Source organism: Taurulus bubalis (assembly GCF_910589615.1).
Source record: "Taurulus bubalis genome assembly, chromosome: 8".
Taxonomy (NCBI): Eukaryota; Metazoa; Chordata; class Actinopteri; order Perciformes; family Cottidae; genus Taurulus; species Taurulus bubalis.
The window spans coordinates 25685868-25699639 of record NC_136596.1 but is presented as its reverse complement, the minus strand read 5'-3'; positions in this window follow the sequence as shown (position 1 = coordinate 25699639).

Sequence of the window (13772 nt, the reverse complement as noted above, 5' to 3'; positions counted from 1 at the left end):
TTCTATGATGCATTAAATGCAGGAAATCATAGAATCTAAGTGTTCGACAACAAAATGCACTTTTGGACTCTTTTGAGGGTGAAACGTCTTTTCGGAGCATAAAAGTTGGAAATGCAACTTAAAGCAGTAAAACGTGATGAGAGCATCAGGTACTCTTACACTATAGTACAACATGAATGTCTGGTATTCTATGATGCATTAAATGCAGAAAAATCATAGAATCTAAGTGTTCGACAACAAAATGCACTTTTGGACTCTGTTGAGGCTGAAATGTCTTTTCGGAGCATAAAAGTTGGAAATGCAACTTAAAGCAGTAAAACGTGATGAGAGCATCAGGTACTCTTACACTGTAGTAAAACATGAATGTCTGGTATTCTATGATGCATTAAATGCAGGAAATCATAGAATCTAAGTGTTCGACAACAAAATGCACTTTTGGACTCTGTTGAGGCTGAAATGTCTTTTCGGAGCATAAAAGTTGGAAATGCAACTTAAAGCAGTAAAACGTGATGAGAGCATCAGGTACTCTTACACTGTAGTACAACATGAATGTCTGGTATTCTATGATGCATTAAATGCAGGAAATCATAGAATCTAAGTGTTCGACAACAAAATGCACTTTTGGACTCTGTTGAGGCTGAAACGTCTTTTCGGAGCATGAAAGTTGGAAATGCAACTTAAAGCAGTAAAACGTGATGAGAGCATCAGGTACTCTTACACTGTAGTAAAACATGAATGTCTGGTATTCTATGATGCATTAAATGCAGGAAATCATAGAATCTAAGTGTTCGACAACAAAATGCACTTTTGGACTCTGTTGAGGCTGAAACGTCTTTTCGGAGCATAAAAGTTGGAAATGCAACTTAAAGCAGTAAAACGTGATGAGAGCATCAGGTACTCTTACACTGTAGTACAACATGAATGTCTGGTATTCTATGATGCATTAAATGCAGGAAATCATAGAATCTAAGTGTTCGACAACAAAATGCACTTTTGGACTCTGTTGAGGCTGAAACGTCTTTTCGGAGCATAAAAGTTGGAAATGCAACTTAAAGCAGTAAAACGTGATGAGAGCATCAGGTACTCTTACACTATAGTACAACATGAATGTCTGGTATTCTATGATGCATTAAATGCAGAAAAATCATAGAATCTAAGTGTTCGACAACAAAATGCACTTTTGGACTCTGTTGAGGCTGAAAAGTCTTTTCGGAGCATAAAAGTTGGAAATGCAACTTAAAGCAGTAAAACGTGATGAGAGCATCAGGTGCTCTTACACTATAGTAAAACATGAATGTCTGGTATTCTATGATGCATTAAATGCAGGAAATCATAGAATCTAAGTGTTCGACAACAAAATGCACTTTTGGACTCTGTTGAGGCTGAAATGTCTTTTCGGAGCATAAAAGTTGGAAATGCAACTTAAAGCAGTAAAACGTGATGAGAGCATCAGGTACTCTTACACTGTAGTACAACATGAATGTCTGGTATTCTATGATGCATTAAATGCAGGAAATCATAGAATCTAAGTGTTCGACAACAAAATGCACTTTTGGACTCTGTTGAGGCTGAAATGTCTTTTCGGAGCATAAAAGTTGGAAATGCAACTTAAAGCAGTAAAACGTGATGAGAGCATCAGGTACTCTTACACTATAGTACAACATGAATGTCTGGTATTCTATGATGCATTAAATGCAGAAAAATCATAGAATCTAAGTGTTCGACAACAAAATGCACTTTTGGACTCTGTTGAGGCTGAAATGTCTTTTCGGAGCATAAAAGTTGGAAATGCAACTTAAAGCAGTAAAACGTGATGAGAGCATCAGGTACTCTTACACTATAGTACAACATGAATGTCTGGTATTCTATGATGCATTAAATGCAGAAAAATCATAGAATCTAAGTGTTCGACAACAAAATGCACTTTTGGACTCTGTTGAGGCTGAAACGTCTTTTCGGAGCATGAAAGTTGGAAATGCAACTTAAAGCAGTAAAACGTGATGAGAGCATCAGGTACTCTTACACTGTAGTACAACATGAATGTCTGGTATTCTATGATGCATTAAATGCAGGAAATCATAGAATCTAAGTGTTCGACAACAAAATGCACTTTTGGACTCTTTTGAGGCTGAAACGTCTTTTCGGAGCATAAAAGTTGGAAATGCAACTTAAAGCAGTAAAACGTGATGAGAGCATCAGGTACTCTTACACGGTAGTAAAACATGAATGTCTGGTATTCTATGATGCATTAAATGCAGGAAATCATAGAATCTAAGTGTTCGACAACAAAATGCACTTTTGGACTCTGTTGAGGCTGAAATGTCTTTTCGGAGCATAAAAGTTGGAAATGCAACTTAAAGCAGTGAAACGTGATGAGAGCATCAGGTACTCTTACACTGTAGTACAACATGAATGTCTGGTATTCTATGATGCATTAAATGCAGGAAATCATAGAATCTAAGTGTTCGACAACAAAATGCACTTTTGGACTCTTTTGAGGCTGAAACGTCTTTTCGGAGCATAAAAGTTGGAAATGCAACTTAAAGCAGTAAAACGTGATGAGAGCATCAGGTACTCTTACACTATAGTACAACATGAATGTCTGGTATTCTATGATGCATTAAATGCAGAAAAATCATAGAATCTAAGTGTTCGACAACAAAATGCACTTTTGGACTCTGTTGAGGCTGAAACGTCTTTTCGGAGCATGAAAGTTGGAAATGCAACTTAAAGCAGTAAAACGTGATGAGAGCATCAGGTACTCTTACACTGTAGTACAACATGAATGTCTGGTATTCTATGATGCATTAAATGCAGGAAATCATAGAATCTAAGTGTTCGACAACAAAATGCACTTTTGGACTCTTTTGAGGCTGAAACGTCTTTTCGGAGCATAAAAGTTGGAAATGCAACTTAAAGCAGTAAAACGTGATGAGAGCATCAGGTACTCTTACACTATAGTACAACATGAATGTCTGGTATTCTATGATGCATTAAATGCAGAAAAATCATAGAATCTAAGTGTTCGACAACAAAATGCACTTTTGGACTCTGTTGAGTCTGAAATGTCTTTTCGGAGCATAAAAGTTGGAAATGCAACTTAAAGCAGTAAAACGTGATGAGAGCATCAGGTACTCTTACACTGTAGTAAAACATGAATGTCTGGTATTCTATGATGCATTAAATGCAGGAAATCATAGAATCTAAGTGTTCGACAACAAAATGCACTTTTGGACTCTGTTGAGGCTGAAATGTCTTTTCGGAGCATAAAAGTTGGAAATGCAACTTAAAGCAGTAAAACGTGATGAGAGCATCAGGTACTCTTACACTGTAGTACAACATGAATGTCTGGTATTCTATGATGCATTAAATGCAGGAAATCATAGAATCTAAGTGTTCGACAACAAAATGCACTTTTGGACTCTTTTGAGGCTGAAACGTCTTTTCGGAGCATAAAAGTTGGAAATGCAACTTAAAGCAGTAAAACGTGATGAGAGCATCAGGTACTCTTACACTATAGTACAACATGAATGTCTGGTATTCTATGATGCATTAAATGCAGAAAAATCATAGAATCTAAGTGTTCGACAACAAAATGCACTTTTGGACTCTGTTGAGGCTGAAACGTCTTTTCGGAGCATGAAAGTTGGAAATGCAACTTAAAGCAGTAAAACGTGATGAGAGCATCAGGTACTCTTACACTGTAGTAAAACATGAATGTCTGGTATTCTATGATGCATTAAATGCAGGAAATCATAGAATCTAAGTGTTCGACAACAAAATGCACTTTTGGACTCTGTTGAGGCTGAAATGTCTTTTCGGAGCATAAAAGTTGGAAATGCAACTTAAAGCAGTAAAACGTGATGAGAGCATCAGGTACTCTTACACTGCAGTACAACATGAATGTCTGGTATTCTATGATGCATTAAATGCAGGAAATCATAGAATCTAAGTGTTCGACAACAAAATGCACTTTTGGACTCTGTTGAGGCTGAAACGTCTTTTCGGAGCATAAAAGTTGGAAATGCAACTTAAAGCAGTAAAACGTGATGAGAGCATCAGGTACTCTTACACTATAGTACAACATGAATGTCTGGTATTCTATGATGCATTAAATGCAGAAAAATCATAGAATCTAAGTGTTCGACAACAAAATGCACTTTTGGACTCTGTTGAGGCTGAAATGTCTTTTCGGAGCATAAAAGTTGGAAATGCAACTTAAAGCAGTAAAACGTGATGAGAGCATCAGGTACTCTTACACTGTAGTAAAACATGAATGTCTGGTATTCTATGATGCATTAAATGCAGGAAATCATAGAATCTAAGTGTTCGACAACAAAATGCACTTTTGGACTCTGTTGAGGCTGAAATGTCTTTTCGGAGCATGAAAGTTGGAAATGCAACTTAAAGCAGTAAAACGTGATGAGAGCATCAGGTACTCTTACACTGTAGTACAACATGAATGTCTGGTATTCTATGATGCATTAAATGCAGGAAATCATAGAATCTAAGTGTTCGACAACAAAATGCACTTTTGGACTCTGTTGAACCTGAAATGTCTTTTCGGAGCATAAAAGTTGGAAATGCAACTTAAAGCAGTAAAACGTGATGAGAGCATCAGGTACTCTTACACTGTAGTACAACATGAATGTCTGGTATTCTATGATGCATTAAATGCAGGAAATCATAGAATCTAAGTGTTCGACAACAAAATGCACTTTTGGACTCTGTTGAGGCTGAAACGTCTTTTCGGAGCATAAAAGTTGGAAATGCAACTTAAAGCAGTAAAACGTGATGAGAGCATCTGGTACTCTTACACTGTAGTACAACATGAATGTCTGGTATTCTATGATTCATTAAATGCAGGAAATCATAGAATCTAAGTGTTCGACAACAAAATGCACTTTTGGACTCTGTTGAGGCTGAAATGTCTTTTCGGAGCATAAAAGTTGGAAATGCAACTTAAAGCAGTAAAACGTGATGAGAGCATCAGGTGCTCTTACACTATAGTAAAACATGAATGTCTGGTATTCTATGATGCATTAAATGCAGGAAATCATAGAATCTAAGTGTTCGACAACAAAATGCACTTTTGGACTCTGTTGAGGCTGAAATGTCTTTTCGGAGCATAAAAGTTGGAAATGCAACTTAAAGCAGTAAAACGTGATGAGAGCATCAGGTACTCTTACACTGTAGTACAACATGAATGTCTGGTATTCTATGATGCATTAAATGCAGGAAATCATAGAATCTAAGTGTTCGACAACAAAATGCACTTTTGGACTCTGTTGAGGCTGAAATGTCTTTTCGGAGCATAAAAGTTGGAAATGCAACTTAAAGCAGTAAAACGTGATGAGAGCATCAGGTACTCTTACACTATAGTACAACATGAATGTCTGGTATTCTATGATGCATTAAATGCAGAAAAATCATAGAATCTAAGTGTTCGACAACAAAATGCACTTTTGGACTCTGTTGAGGCTGAAAAGTCTTTTCGGAGCATAAAAGTTGGAAATGCAACGTAAAGCAGTAAAACGTGATGAGAGCATCAGGTGCTCTTACACTATAGTAAAACATGAATGTCTGGTATTCTATGATGCATTAAATGCAGGAAATCATAGAATCTAAGTGTTCGACAACAAAATGCACTTTTGGACTCTGTTGAGGCTGAAATGTCTTTTCGGAGCATAAAAGTTGGAAATGCAACTTAAAGCAGTAAAACGTGATGAGAGCATCAGGTACTCTTACACTATAGTACAACATGAATGTCTGGTATTCTATGATGCATTAAATGCAGAAAAATCATAGAATCTAAGTGTTCGACAACAAAATGCACTTTTGGACTCTGTTGAGGCTGAAATGTCTTTTCGGAGCATAAAAGTTGGAAATGCAACTTAAAGCAGTAAAACGTGATGAGAGCATCAGGTACTCTTACACTGTAGTAAAACATGAATGTCTGGTATTCTATGATGCATTAAATGCAGGAAATCATAGAATCTAAGTGTTCGACAACAAAATGCACTTTTGGACTCTGTTGAGGCTGAAATGTCTTTTCGGAGCATAAAAGTTGGAAATGCAACTTAAAGCAGTAAAACGTGATGAGAGCATCAGGTACTCTTACACTGTAGTACAACATGAATGTCTGGTATTCTATGATGCATTAAATGCAGGAAATCATAGAATCTAAGTGTTCGACAACAAAATGCACTTTTGGACTCTGTTGAACCTGAAATGTCTTTTCGGAGCATAAAAGTTGGAAATGCAACTTAAAGCAGTAAAACGTGATGAGAGCATCAGGTACTCTTACACTGTAGTACAACATGAATGTCTGGTATTCTATGATGCATTAAATGCAGGAAATCATAGAATCTAAGTGTTCGACAACAAAATGCACTTTTGGACTCTGTTGAGGCTGAAACGTCTTTTCGGAGCATAAAAGTTGGAAATGCAACTTAAAGCAGTAAAACGTGATGAGAGCATCTGGTACTCTTACACTGTAGTACAACATGAATGTCTGGTATTCTATGATTCATTAAATGCAGGAAATCATAGAATCTAAGTGTTCGACAACAAAATGCACTTTTGGACTCTGTGAGGCTGAAACGTCTTTTCGGAGCATAAAAGTTGGAAATGCAACTTAAAGCAGTAAAACGTGATGAGAGCATCAGGTACTCTTACACTATAGTACAACATGAATGTATGGAATTCGATGATGCATTGAATGCAGGAAATCATAGAATCTAAGTGTTCGACAACAAAATGCACTTTTGGACTCTGAGGCTGAAACGTCTTTTCGGAGCATAAAAGTTGGAAATGCAACTTAAAGCAGTAAAACGTGATGAGAGCATCAGGTACTCTTACACTATAGTACAACATGAATGTCTGGTATTCTATGATGCATTAAATGCAGGAAATCATAGAATCTAAGTGTTCGACAACAAAATGCACTTTTGGACTCTGTGAGGCTGAAACGTCTTTTCGGAGCATAAAAGTTGGAAATGCAACTTAAAGCAGTAAAACGTGATGAGAGCATCAGGTACTCTTACACTGTAGTACAACATGAATGTCTGGTATTCTATGATGCATTAAATGCAGGAAATCATAGAATCTAAGTGTTCGACAACAAAATGCACTTTTGGACTCTGTTGAGGCTGAAACGTCTTTTCGGAGCATAAAAGTTGGAAATGCAACTTAAAGCAGTAAAACGTGATGAGAGCATCAGGTACTCTTACACTATAGTACAACATGAATGTATGGTATTCTATGATGCATTAAATGCAGAAAAATCACAGAATCTAAGTGTTCGACAACAAAATGCACTTTTGGACTCTGTTGAGGCTGAAATGTCTTTTCGGAGCATAAAAGTTGGAAATGCAACTTAAAGCAGTAAAACGTGATGAGAGCATCAGGTACTCTTACACTGTAGTAAAACATGAATGTCTGGTATTCTATGATGCATTAAATGCAGGAAATCATAGAATCTAAGTGTTCGACAACAAAATGCACTTTTGGACTCTGTTGAGGCTGAAACGTCTTTTCGGAGCATAAAAGTTGGAAATGCAACTTAAAGCAGTAAAACGTGATGAGAGCATCAGGTACTCTTACAATATAGTACAACATGAATGTATGGAATTCGATGATGCATTGAATGCAGGAAATCATAGAATCTATGTGTTCGACAACAAAATGCACTTTTGGACTCTGTGAGGCTGAAACGTCTTTTCGGAGCATAAAAGTTGGAAATGCAACTTAAAGCAGTAAAACGTGATGAGAGCATCAGGTACTCTTGCACTATAGTACAACATGAATGTCTGGTATTCTATGATGCATTAAATGCAGGAAATCATAGAATCTAAGTGTTCGACAACAAAATGCACTTTTGGACTCTGTTGAGGCTGAAACGTCTTTTCGGAGCATGAAAGTTGGAAATGCAACTTAAAGCAGTAAAACGTGATGAGAGCATCAGGTACTCTTACACTGTAGTAAAACATGAATGTCTGGTATTCTATGATGCATTAAATGCAGGAAATCATAGAATCTAAGTGTTCGACAACAAAATGCACTTTTGGACTCTGTTGAGGCTGAAATGTCTTTTCGGAGCATAAAAGTTGGAAATGCAACTTAAAGCAGTAAAACGTGATGAGAGCATCAGGTACTCTTACACTGTAGAACAACATGAATGTCTGGTATTCTATGATGCATTAAATGCAGGAAATCATAGAATCTAAGTGTTCGACAACAAAATGCACTTTTGGACTCTGTTGAGGCTGAAATGTCTTTTCGGAGCATAAAAGTTGGAAATGCAACTTAAAGCAGTAAAACGTGATGAGAGCATCAGGTACTCTTACACTGTAGTAAAACATGAATGTCTGGTATTCTATGATGCATTAAATGCAGGAAATCATAGAATCTAAGTGTTCGACAACAAAATGCACTTTTGGACTCTGTTGAGGCTGAAACGTCTTTTCGGAGCATAAAAGTTGGAAATGCAACTTAAAGCAGTAAAACGTGATGAGAGCATCAGGTACTCTTACAATATAGTACAACATGAATGTCTGGTATTTTATGATGCATTAAATGCAGGAAATCATAGAATCTAAGTGTTCGACAACAAAATGCACTTTTGGACTCTTTTGAGGCTGAAACGTCTTTTCGGAGCATAAAAGTTGGAAATGCAACTTAAAGCAGTAAAACGTGATGAGAGCATCAGGTACTCTTACACTGTAGTACAACATGAATGTATGGAATTCGATGATGCATTGAATGCAGGAAATCATAGAATCTAAGTGTTCGACAACAAAATGCACTTTTGGACTCTGTGAGGCTGAAACGTCTTTTCGGAGCATAAAAGTTGGAAATGCAACTTAAAGCAGTAAAACGTGATGAGAGCATCAGGTACTCTTGCACTATAGTACAACATGAATGTCTGGTATTCTATGATGCATTAAATGCAGGAAATCATAGAATCTAAGTGTTCGACAACAAAATGCACTTTTGGACTCTGTTGAGGCTGAAACGTCTTTTCGGAGCATGAAAGTTGGAAATGCAACTTAAAGCAGTAAAACGTGATGAGAGCATCAGGTACTCTTACACTGTAGTAAAACATGAATGTCTGGTATTCTATGATGCATTAAATGCAGGAAATCATAGAATCTAAGTGTTCGACAACAAAATGCACTTTTGGACTCTGTTGAGGCTGAAATGTCTTTTCGGAGCATAAAAGTTGGAAATGCAACTTAAAGCAGTAAAACGTGATGAGAGCATCAGGTACTCTTACACTGTAGTACAACATGAATGTCTGGTATTCTATGATGCATTAAATGCAGGAAATCATAGAATCTAAGTGTTCGACAACAAAATGCACTTTTGGACTCTGTTGAGGCTGAAACGTCTTTTCGGAGCATAAAAGTTGGAAATGCAACTTAAAGCAGTAAAACGTGATGAGAGCATCAGGTACTCTTACACTATAGTACAACATGAATGTCTGGTATTCTATGATTCATTAAATGCAGAAAAATCATAGAATCTAAGTGTTCGACAACAAAATGCACTTTTGGACTATGTTGAGGCTGAAATGTCTTTTCGGAGCATAAAAGTTGGAAATGCAACTTAAAGCAGTAAAACGTGATGAGAGCATCAGGTGCTCTTACACTATAGTAAAACATGAATGTCTGGTATTCTATGATGCATTAAATGCAGGAAATCATAGAATCTAAGTGTATGACAACAAAATGCACTTTTGGACTCTGTTGAGGCTGAAACGTCTTTTCGGAGCATAAAAGTTGGAAATGCAACTTAAAGCAGTAAAACGTGATGAGAGCATCAGGTACTCTTACACTGTAGTACAACATGAATGTCTGGTATTCTATGATGCATTAAATGCAGGAAATCATAGAATCTAAGTGTTCGACAACAAAATGCACTTTTGGACTCTGTTGAGGCTGAAATGTCTTTTCGGAGCATAAAAGTTGGAAATGCAACTTAAAGCAGTAAAACGTGATGAGAGCATCAGGTACTCTTACACTGTAGTACAACATGAATGTCTGGTATTCTATGATGCATTAAATGCAGGAAATCATAGAATCTAAGTGTTCGACAACAAAATGCACTTTTGGACTCTGTTGAGGCTGAAACGTCTTTTCGGAGCATAAAAGTTGGAAATGCAACTTAAAGCAGTAAAACGTGATGAGAGCATCTGGTACTCTTACACTGTAGTACAACATGAATGTCTGGTATTCTATGATTCATTAAATGCAGGAAATCATAGAATCTAAGTGTTCGACAACAAAATGCACTTTTGGACTCTGTTGAGGCTGAAATGTCTTTTCGGAGCATAAAAGTTGGAAATGCAACTTAAAGCAGTAAAACGTGATGAGAGCATCAGGTACTCTTACACTGTAGTAAAACATGAATGTCTGGTATTCTATGATGCATTAAATGCAGGAAATCATAGAATCTAAGTGTTCGACAACAAAATGCACTTTTGGACTCTGTTGAGGCTGAAATGTCTTTTCGGAGCATAAAAGTTGGAAATGCAACTTAAAGCAGTAAAACGTGATGAGAGCATCAGGTACTCTTACACTGTAGTACAACATGAATGTATGGAATTCGATGATGCATTAAATGCAGGAAATCATAGAATCTAAGTGTTCGACAACAAAATGCACTTTTGGACTCTGTGAGGCTGAAACGTCTTTTCGGAGCATAAAAGTTGGAAATGCAACTTAAAGCAGTAAAACGTGATGAGAGCATCAGGTACTCTGACACTATAGTACAACATGAATGTATGGAATTCGATGATGCATTGAATGCAGGAAATCATAGAATCTAAGTGTTCGACAACAAAATGCACTTTTGGACTCTGAGGCTGAAACGTCTTTTCGGAGCATAAAAGTTGGAAATGCAACTTAAAGCAGTAAAACGTGATGAGAGCATCAGGTACTCTTACACTATAGTACAACATGAATGTCTGGTATTCTATGATGCATTAAATGCAGGAAATCATAGAATCTAAGTGTTCGACAACAAAATGCACTTTTGGACTCTGTGAGGCTGAAACGTCTTTTCGGAGCATAAAAGTTGGAAATGCAACTTAAAGCAGTAAAACGTGATGAGAGCATCAGGTACTCTTACAATATAGTACAACATGAATGTCTGGTATTTTATGATGCATTAAATGCAGGAAATCATAGAATCTAAGTGTTCGACAACAAAATGCACTTTTGGACTCTGTTGAGGCTGAAATGTCTTTTCGGAGCATAAAAGTTGGAAATGCAACTTAAAGCAGTAAAACGTGATGAGAGCATCAGGTACTCTTACACTGTAGTAAAACATGAATGTCTGGTATTCTATGATGCATTAAATGCAGGAAATCATAGAATCTAAGTGTTCGACAACAAAATGCACTTTTGGACTCTGTTGAGGCTGAAACGTCTTTTCGGAGCATAAAAGTTGGAAATGCAACTTAAAGCAGTAAAACGTGATGAGAGCATCAGGTACTCTTACAATATAGTACAACATGAATGTCTGGTATTTTATGATGCATTAAATGCAGGAAATCATAGAATCTAAGTGTTCGACAACAAAATGCACTTTTGGACTCTGTTGAGGCTGAAACGTCTTTTCGGAGCATAAAAGTTGGAAATGCAACTTAAAGCAGTAAAACGTGATGAGAGCATCAGGTACTCTTACACTGTAGTACAACATGAATGTATGGAATTCGATGATGCATTGAATGCAGGAAATCATAGAATCTAAGTGTTCGACAACAAAATGCACTTTTGGACTCTGTGAGGCTGAAACGTCTTTTTCGGAGCATAAAAGTTGGAAATGCAACTTAAAGCAGTAAAACGTGATGAGAGCATCAGGTACTCTTGCACTATAGTACAACATGAATGTCTGGTATTCTATGATGCATTAAATGCAGGAAATCATAGAATCTAAGTGTTCGACAACAAAATGCACTTTTGGACTCTGTTGAGGCTGAAATGTCTTTTCGGAGCATAAAAGTTGGAAATGCAACTTAAAGCAGTAAAACGTGATAAGAGCATCAGGTACTCTTACACTGTAGTACAACATGAATGTATGGAATTCGATGATGCATTAAATGCAGGAAATCATAGAATCTAAGTGTTCGACAACAAAATGCACTTTTGGACTCTGTGAGGCTGAAACGTCTTTTCGGAGCATAAAAGTTGGAAATGCAACTTAAAGCAGTAAAACGTGATGAGAGCATCAGGTACTCTTACACTATAGTACAACATGAATGTATGGAATTCGATGATGCATTGAATGCAGGAAATCATAGAATCTAACTGTTCGACAACAAAATGCACTTTTGGATTCTGAGGCTGAAACGTCTTTTCGGAGCATAAAAGTTGGAAATGCAACTTAAAGCAGTAAAACGTGATGAGAGCATCAGGTACTCTTACACTATAGTACAACATGAATGTCTGGTATTCTATGATGCATTAAATGCAGGAAATCATAGAATCTAAGTGTTCGACAACAAAATGCACTTTTGGACTCTGTGAGGCTGAAACGTCTTTTCGGAGCATAAAAGTTGGAAATGCAACTTAAAGCAGTAAAACGTGATGAGAGCATCAGGTACTCTTACAATATAGTACAACATGAATGTCTGGTATTTTATGATGCATTAAATGCAGGAAATCATAGAATCTAAGTGTTCGACAACAAAATGCACTTTTGGACTCTGTTGAGGCTGAAACGTCTTTTCGGAGCATAAAAGTTGGAAATGCAACTTAAAGCAGTAAAACGTGATGAGAGCATCAGGTACTCTTACACTATAGTACAACATGAATGTATGGTATTCTATGATGCATTAAATGCAGAAAAATCACAGAATCTAAGTGTTCGACAACAAAATGCACTTTTGGACTCTGTTGAGGCTGAAATGTCTTTTCGGAGCATAAAAGTTGGAAATGCAACTTAAAGCAGTAAAACGTGATGAGAGCATCAGGTACTCTTACACTATAGTAAAACATGAATGTCTGGTATTCTATGATGCATTAAATGCAGGAAATCATAGAATCTAAGTGTATGACAACAAAATGCACTTTTGGACTCTGTTGAGGCTGAAACGTCTTTTCGGAGCATAAAAGTTGGAAATGCAACTTAAAGCAGTAAAACGTGATGAGAGCATCAGGTACTCTTACAATATAGTACAACATGAATGTCTGGTATTTTATGATGCATTAAATGCAGGAAATCATAGAATCTAAGTGTTCGACAACAAAATGCACTTTTGGACTCTTTTGAGGCTGAAACGTCTTTTCGGAGCATAAAAGTTGGAAATGCAACTTAAAGCAGTAAAACGTGATGAGAGCATCAGGTACTCTTACACTGTAGTACAACATGAATGTATGGAATTCGATGATGCATTGAATGCAGGAAATCATAGAATCTAAGTGTTCGACAACAAAATGCACTTTTGGACTCTGTGAGGCTGAAACGTCTTTTCGGAGCATAAAAGTTGGAAATGCAACTTAAAGCAGTAAAACGTGATGAGAGCATCAGGTACTCTTACAATATAGTACAACATGAATGTCTGGTATTTTATGATGCATTAAATGCAGGAAATCATAGAATCTAAGTGTTCGACAACAAAATGCACTTTTGGACTCTGTTGAGGCTGAAATGTCTTTTCGGAGCATAAAAGTTGGAAATGCAACTTAAAGCAGTAAAACGTGATGAGAGCATCAGGTACTCTTACACTGTAGTACAACATGAATGTCTGGTATTCTATGATGCAT